We start from the raw sequence: 8836 nt of genomic DNA on the forward strand, positions 1-8836 counted from the left end.
AATGTTTTTACAAAGGAAAGACTAGCAAGTGAAACCCATGAAATAGGCAAGAAAAACTTTGTGTAGTCCTAAGGAATTTTAAGAGGTTCTTTGAGAAAAGATTCCTCCTCTTGGAGAGAGAGAAAGAGGGAGTTGGTTTATCTGTGTGTCCATCTGTGGGTTTGGGGGCAGTAAATCTGTGTGGGAGTGTGTGAGTCCATATGCCCACCCTTGTGTGAATGCTTTCTGGCAGCCCTACCTCAGGATGGGGAGCAGTCACTACTTGTTTTTTTTATAGAACTTGTGTAGCCTTAACTGCTTTTCTGAGTTTAATTCAGTATAACATATTGGCAAGTGAGGAGGCTGTTATCAGATTCCTCTAAATTGTACCTCAAAATGGTATTACCCATTTATCCAGTGGCTGCTCAGAAATAAAAGGGAGAAAAACTATGTGGAATTACTGCCATCTGGTGGAGAAAATGGAGACTGCTGGGGTAGAGTGAGGTGGGGGGAAGACCTTTAGATTTGAACTTTGTTGATTTGATTTTGTTTCTTTAGGATTTAATTCAGGTTTTTATTTAGTTCACTCACATTCACCTCCTAAAAGCTCTGATTCACTAACTACCTCCTCTGTCAAGTAAGAATAGCAGTGGTATCTATTTTACTGATACCATCTCTTCTTTTTTTTTTTTTTTTGTAACCAAAACTTTAATCCCAAGGATTCTCACAAAACGTATTACAAATGACAGCATAAAAAAAGCATCTTGCACAGTAACTCAGTTCAGCTCTACAATGTACCCTTAAACTGGCAGGACATTTGTTATCTTGAGTAGTCTCAGATTTCCAAATAAAGAACGTTACAAAGAGCTATGTATTCATATACAGCAATCATAGAAGGAACTTACAACCTAAAGCAAAAATAAACTAACTTCCTTGAAACTTCTTAGATTCTACACCAACTGGACAACCTTTCGTCCAGTGTGAAGACTAGTGGGATTTTTAAACCTCTAATCTAGTTTAAGGGTGAAGGTTTAATTTTTCCAGCTAGCTTTTGAGTTCACAGCAGCTTTTAAAAACTGCTTAACTACAGCTGCATACCATATCCCAGCTATGTTGAAAAAAATCTTCCAATTTTTGCCAGTTTTTATTTCCATATTGTTAAATATTGACTTTAGCTGGGCAGGAGTTAAGAGGTTTATTATCAGCCTATGCAAGACTCAAATTCAAAGCAAATTAAATTTTGCTTAAGGGAACATTGTAAAGTAATAATTCTTGATATTACATGCCTCATATGATCCATTTCAAACCATAGAGAATTACACCTTTGTGTCACTGTTCCAACAGACAAACAAATGTGAACAGTTAAAACATTTTAAAAATGCACCAAGCTTATGAAGTCTCAAACAAAACTTGAATTTTCTGTACATACTCCTGTCAAATAAAGTTATTTCCTGCACACCACTCCTCTTGCAAATTGGTCTTCTATTTCCTTTCATTTGACCTAGATCGGCTACGAGACCTAGAGAAAGATCAGGACGGCTTGTGATATCTCTCCCGGGACAGTGATCTCTCTCTTCTTCTATCTCTAGAAAGGGACCTGCTCCGGTGGGAGAAGCTTCTCCGTCTTGGAGATCTGCAGCGAGGTGGAGGACTCCTCCTCAGATAATCATATCGAGGGCGATGACCCCAAGAAGGAAGTGGGCCACGATTACGACTTCTCTTTTCACCATCGATAGTTCCACTCTTACTTGGCAGCCACACAGTGTTCTCCCATCTAGCTCTCGGACAGCATCAGCTGCATCTCGGGGATCTTCAAATTCAACAAAAGCAAAGCCAGGAGGGTTTCTAGCAACCCACACACTTCGAAGTGGTCCATAATAGCCAAAACCTTGTTCCAATTCAGTCTTGTTACCATTGTTTCCAAGATTACCTACATAAACTTTACAGTCCAATGGACAGGAATCACGATGCATTTCGAGATCTTGGGTTAGAAATGCGGAGGTTCAAATCCACAGAACCTAGGCTAGGTCTTCTCCATCCCCTCCCGCCTGGCGTTCCCAGATGCTCTGGCACACCCAGCGTCCATGAAATGGCCGATACTGTCTCTTCTAAGGAATCCTATCTGGCAAAAAGAAAGCCTCTTGTTTCTGCATTATCCATACAAATACTATTCTGATTTATCCATGCAAATTCTAGCCATCTGCAGGCAAAGCCTTGTCTATACTAGCCTAGGAGCGCAGCTACACAACCTTGACACAGAAGGACGGGTTGCTTGGAAAGATACAAGGCCAAGCAGGGCAGTTTGCAACAGTTCTGCTGTAGGGGCTCTGCCCTCTCATCCCTACAAGCATCACTATAAAAGAAATAATTCATCATGCTTTGTCACTGCACTGCAAAGCACATTTGTGGGCGTGTCCCTGTTGATTTCAAGCCTGATGATACATAACTCCTTAACTAACTTGCCCCTCATTGCCTGCTACATGGTAGAAACCCTGATGGGGCTGTGTTCTCAAAGCCACAGACATTTCCTCAGTCCTGAGAATAGTGTCGAGGAGTACGGCTTTCCAAGCCCGGACCCTCCTTTCCTTGGTCCTCGTGAAAGCCGAAAAGTAAGAACACTGAGGAATAGACCATAGTGCTCAGCTCCACACCACGGGGGACTGCAACCCCTTGAGAGGTAGTCCTGAAAGTGAAAATCTCTCAGTCATGTCCAAATCTTTGCAACCATGAGGACTGTAGTCCACCAGGCTCCCCTGTCCATGGGATTCTCTAAGCAAGAATCCTGGAGTGGGTAGCCATGCCTTCCTCCAGAGGATCTTCCTAACCCAGGGAACGAACCCAGGTCTCCCACATTGCAGGTGGATTCTTCACCCTTTGAGCCACCTTTGAGCCACCCCTAGAGAAGTATTCCTAACTCAGGAGTAATAAGGCCGTTCAGCCTAGCTTGAGCCACATGAAGCCAGAGGGACAAAACCCAAAAATAAGGATTGAACTCAAAACTCAAAAGCTGAGATTCCAGAAGCCAAGGAGGGCAGAAGATTCAACCTGTTGCCTAACCGCCTCCTCAGCCATGACCCAGATGCCCTAGAGTGGTGTGGGGACACAGGAAGGATGGAGTAATAATTTAAAAACAAGTTGTCTTCCCATTTCTAAGAAAGAGCTGATAAGTGTCTTTCTAAGGAGAAAAAAAAGCATGTCTTTTACATCTTTATCTTGACTGTTGGACATTTTAAGTTAGAGTGAATGTCCCAAAGATGTTTTAAGTGACCTAAACATTTCTTAGGATTTCTGTCTGTGTGCTTACATTGCCCATCTGACCTTGCAGGCTGATTGCCTTACCCACTAGAGATCGCAGCATGTTCATCAGAATGGGTTTAAATTCCCTATCTGATAATTCCAACACCCACGCTATGTCTGGTTCTGATGATTCCTCGGTGTCTTCAAACTGTGGTTTTTGCCTTTTGATATGCTTTGTAATTTTTCCTTCGTAGCTGAATATACTGCATAAAAGGAACCACCATAGACTTCTAGCAATGTGGTGGTGAGGTCTGGGGGAGGGGAAGTTTTCTGTAGTCCTGTGATCAGGTCTCCATCTTTCAATGAACCTGTATCTTCACTGTGCACTCCAAATGTACTTCTGAGAGATTTTTTTATCTCCGCATCTTAAGTGGGTCAGGACAGCTAGAGACGGCTGGAGTTGACTATTTCTCTTCCCCCAGGTCAGCTAGGCTCTGAAATTATCCCAACAGGTTAGACTCTGGTTAACTAAACTAAACTTTTCCTGAAAGATGTTTTGTTTTATGATCAGTTCCTTATGATCAGTGGTAAGAGAGCAGAGAAAGGCAGTATAAAAATTTGAAAGGAGAGATAAATTCGACTTCTTCCACTGATCTTCACAGAACTACTCATCATTAACCAAACTGGCTCATTCTACTGAAAGTCCTTCTTCTCTTATTCCCTGGTAGACATTTAACTGCATTAAGAAACTGCTGCAGGCCTGAGCAAGAATAGGATCGAAAAGAGAGACTATTTAATACAAAGTGTATAACCAGTCTGTAGATTGCAGTATCTGACTTAAGGTGGAAACTTGAAGAGACTGAACCTGATGATTGAGAGAGAAATGCACAAAGCTAAGAACAGCTTGTTTTAACCTTTCTCTCCCTATGGTATAGCCTTAGACTCACATGTGTATCTATCCTACTATTGTTATGTTGTCTAGTTGACAATATTTTGAAATCAGTTATCTTTGCTCCTAAATCATTTTGCAGCAACTATGTTCCTGTAGAGAAGTAACCATGACCTTTAAAAAAATACTGTCCTATTACATAATGTTTGTCTTTTTTTGTCTCAGTTACCACAAAAGAACAAGTGATATAAATCTTTATCTCTCTCTCATACTCAACTTTCAGAGGTTGGATTGAATACACTGGAAAGTGGACACTTGCCATGTAAGCTAGCTATTACTGAATATCAGAGCATTCCCCAGATGTAGTGACTTGCGTTGCTCAGGAGTCTCTGGGTCAACTGTGCAGCTCTTCTGGTCTGGGCAGTGCTAGGCTGCAGTCAACTGGCCTCATTTAGCCAACATTTGCCCAGGCATCTCCAATCAACTGTTGAGTCACCTGGAGGCTGGCTACTCTTGATGGTCTTAGCTATACCAGCTTAATTCTGTCCTGGGTTGGGAAGATCCCCTAGAGAAGGAAAGGCTACCCACTCCAGTATTCTGGCCTGGAGAATTCCATGGACTGTATAGTCCATGGAGTCGCAAAGAGTCGGACACGACTAAGCGACTTTCACTTCACTTCATACAATGTTTGAGTGGCCGAGTCTTAACCACTGGACTGCCAAGGAACTCCCAGAAAATTGTTTCCTTGAGGGAATGTGGGCCCAACATTGCTGGATCTTCTAATTTCTAACAAAACAAAACCAAAAACACCTGAAAATCTCAATTTTAATGTCAAATTCCCCAGTTTTTAAATTATTGTTTTTGTTCAGTCACTAAGTCATGTCCAACTCATATTCATGTCCATTGAGTTGATATTGCTATCCAACAATCTCATCCTCTGCTGTCCCCTTCTCCTCCTGCCTTTGATCCTTCCCAACATTAGGGTCTTTTCCAATGAGTTGGCTCTTCATATTAGGTATCCAAAGTATTGGAACTTCAGCAACAGTCCTTCCAAGGAATATTCATTGTTTTAAATGTTTAAATAATAACACCAAAATCCACTGATCCTATAGGTCAGACACTTTCATGAACCACCAGCTTGGCATCTCTGTAGGGAACCCACCAATGATAGCCACTGCCAAGTTCCATGCTTTCCTGGACTTCATTCCTCCGTCACTTGCATCATCAACATTAAGATGTTAAACACTTCTTAAGCACTAGAGTCCACGTGATAAGAATAGAGAGGAAGTAAATTTTGTTGGAATGAGGGTTCTGGGCTTAGTGTTGCTAGAGCTGCTCCAGGTTTTTGCTCAAAACCCTCCACCCCCCACTATTAGCAGGAGTGTCCTTGCTCACAACCTGCCAACCCTGCACCTTTAGCAGGAGTGAACATAAATCTTTAAAGAATCTAGAGATAAGGAAAAAAAAAAAAGAAGAATCTAGAGATGAGAAAGGAAGCTACATACACGCAAAGAGAAAACCCAGATAGAACCAAGATGGCAACAAACCTGACCTCTAACAAACTGAATCTCATCATATCTTGATTTTACTACATTAGCGTATTAGTAACACACCTACCAGTAGCCAGGACCAGACATTAAAGACCAATGTTTCTGCCTTGCTGGCTCCCATCAGAGGTACTAGCAGAAGCCCTAACTACATTTTTCCACCTCCAAGGGCAGGCTGAGCACAGCTGGCCCCATCCCTTTGGTTGTCCAAGCTCTACCATTGTCATCAGGAATTAATCAGGCCTTCAGACATTAACCTTCTAATGATTTCTCCAAGATCCTAGGTTCTGATCACTTCACTTCTCTTTTACTCTCTCTAATCTTAAAGATGATAGTCATTTTCTTAAATTATTAACCTCTGGGTTACATAAACATCCACTTCTTGCTCTTTCAGCCTTCCAATATCCTGCATTGATTAAATTCCTTCTCTTTGAAATAACTTGACTCAACCCTGACTGATAACAATTATTAGAACAAGAAATTTATTTTGCATACAAGAATTTCTTTTTTCTGAAATCACAACATGAAAAAAAGTTTCTTCAAACCTCAAGATCTTTGCTACAGGAAAGTAGCAACCAAAAAGCCACAAAAAGCAGTTCTATAAAATAGTTATTATGATTGTTCAGCTGTTTATATTTAAAGCCTTCATGACTCATAAAAAAGACTGTAGCTCAAATGTCATCCATAATTGACGTATCCCCCAATCTGCCTTCACTCTTCTTGAATCTGTTTCTATACAGACCAACTGAAGTCAGTACCTAGGAATCAACGTTCTTAGGAATGTTTGCCAATTATGCCAGTGAAGTTGGGTCTGAATTTAACGTGAGCTAGTAAATATTCCTCTTTCTAATATGTATTTTAAAATAATTTTAAAATAAATATCTTTAATTTAAAAATTTAGTAAGTACTTATAAACCAGCTATGCTGGGCAGTGGAGGCTAGTAATTACTCATACTAAAATAGGAAGTTTCGTTTTATGAAAAGTCTCACCTGAGGATATCTTGAGGCAGTTAGATCAAAGTTTAGGTATACAAATGTGTTTCTAGAAAATGGGATTATATAGTTCTTTTCTTTAGAAACATCTACACCAAACTAACAATTATGGCTGGTTCTTGGTTAAAGAAATTGTTTAACTGTTGTCTTTTTATAATAAGTACATATATTTTCATTATAATGAAAACCATTTTAAAAGTTCTTACAGTGCAGATTTAAAAGACTGAGATTGACATTCCCTTTTTAAGGAAAATGCCTAATGCATGCCTTTTCAATAAATAGCTATGAAGTGCACTGTACTAAGAGAACCCCAATGTATTGGGTTGGCAAAAAAATTTATTTGGGCTTTTCTATAAGATCTTATGATAAAACTCAAGCAAACTTTTTGGCCAACCCAATATTTCTGCCCCAGGGAATCTAACTCTTATTGTCAAGGTTCACAGTCATCTTTATAATAAGTAGCTAATATATGATAGACTCCTAATACACATTTGTTTCATGAATACCTGAATGTACCATCAAAAGTATTTTATTCAGAGTCTCATTTCATAGAAGATTAGCCCTCTTCTGTTCATTTCTCATACCTGACTCACAGTTCATCACTTCTGAAACATACATTTCTCACTTTTCAACAATTCTGAAATCAAAATAGGAGTTACTTTTAAGTGTGATTCTTTTAAACCTTGTTTCATAGACAATCTGCAGCATTTTCTCTTTTATGATGTAAGATGATATGTCTTAGATGGACAGCATCTTGGATTGAATGAAATATAATACATATTATGTTTTCTGACTTTAGAAAATACATATGACTATTTAGGCATGTTTCCTCCAAGGTTCAACTGGAAAAAGTTTTCATGGGGCCACTCCATTCAATGATCATTCAAACCTCCAGTAATGAGATGAAATCCACAACTACTGATTTATAAATGTTAAAACTAACAAGCTACAGCATTGTAAAAACTTGTGTGTTTATAAGGGCTTATTTCTCAAAGTTTTCAATTATGATTGAATATTGAACATGTATTTCCTGTTTTGAACCTAATGTTAACATGTAAGTGTATATAAAAAGCCATGTGCATTTCTAAGCATTTATGATATACTTCAAAGATTTTCCTATTTTAATGTTTTAAATGAATCAAAAGTTTAAAAGATCTAAGATATGAAAATGACTAATCTGTATTATAAGAACTCTGAGAAATTATAGAAGAAACACTGGTAAAATCTTATGGAAGAGATTAACTATGAAATCACAATTAAATGTTATGACAAAGACAGGTAAAGAACACTATAAAAAAATTAATAATGACAAAAAGAACAAAATGTCACCAGACTAATAAAATGTTAGGTATAACCTACATTAGCTGCATAGTAATCACTCTGAGCACTGCAATATAAAATATTGAGCACATGAGTTAAAACATCAAAGGCAGAAATATATTTGATTCATAATTATTGACACATACTAGTTCTGTGAATGTTATACCAGATATATCAGGTTTAATCTTATAGTCCTTTTGCATCTCTTAGCCTTTCTCATTCTCTCATATTTTCTCATGGAGAAGTTTTAGCTGATGTGCAAGTTAGGAGAAGGGGGCAGGAAGGAAACGGGAAAGCCATCCTTTCAACCCATTACCTATCCCTCACCCTGTCATCCTATGATTGCCCGGGACTCCAAGATAACTTCATTGAGAACCTTCAAGAGCTGCAGTGACCTCCTCTTTCCCCCATCATCCCACACTTCCTGCTTTTCTCGGATGAGGAATGTAGAGTCTGGAAGTACACATGCCCTCTGCTCTTTCATCTGAGCACCCTCACCTCCTGTTCTGCCAACTCAAACCCTAATTCACCTGCCCAGTGACCATAACAGAGTTACCCACCCCCAGGAAAAAGGGCTAAAGAGCTCTTTTTCCTACTGTATGCTTTAGGGAATGATCATAAAACGTGATGAGTTTTCGTCACTGTAAAATAAAAATGGAAATTCACTTAAGACTGTAGCAACACTGAACATATAGAAAGAAAACCAAAATTTTTGAATTTCACAATCAAAATTATCTTAAGATCTAAAGACAAAGAAGAGGTGATGACTAAGAAAAATATAGTGCTTTTGTGGCTCTGAGTTTACAAAAATATTATTGTCAGTTTCTAATGATGCTATTGTTATTCACCAGAATAATTTTCCACTGACTTC

The 8836-nt window shown here is 38.9% G+C and overlaps 1 pseudogene; it reads right to left on the reverse strand.

Moving 5' to 3' along the window:
* Positions 1-659: 659 nt before the first annotated feature.
* LOC122425837 lies at positions 660-2428 on the reverse strand (annotated as a pseudogene).
* Between the last annotated feature and the right edge of the window lie 6408 nt (positions 2429-8836).

This window comes from Cervus canadensis, chromosome 23 (assembly GCF_019320065.1).
Source record: "Cervus canadensis isolate Bull #8, Minnesota chromosome 23, ASM1932006v1, whole genome shotgun sequence".
Lineage (NCBI taxonomy): Eukaryota > Metazoa > Chordata > Mammalia > Artiodactyla > Cervidae > Cervus > Cervus canadensis.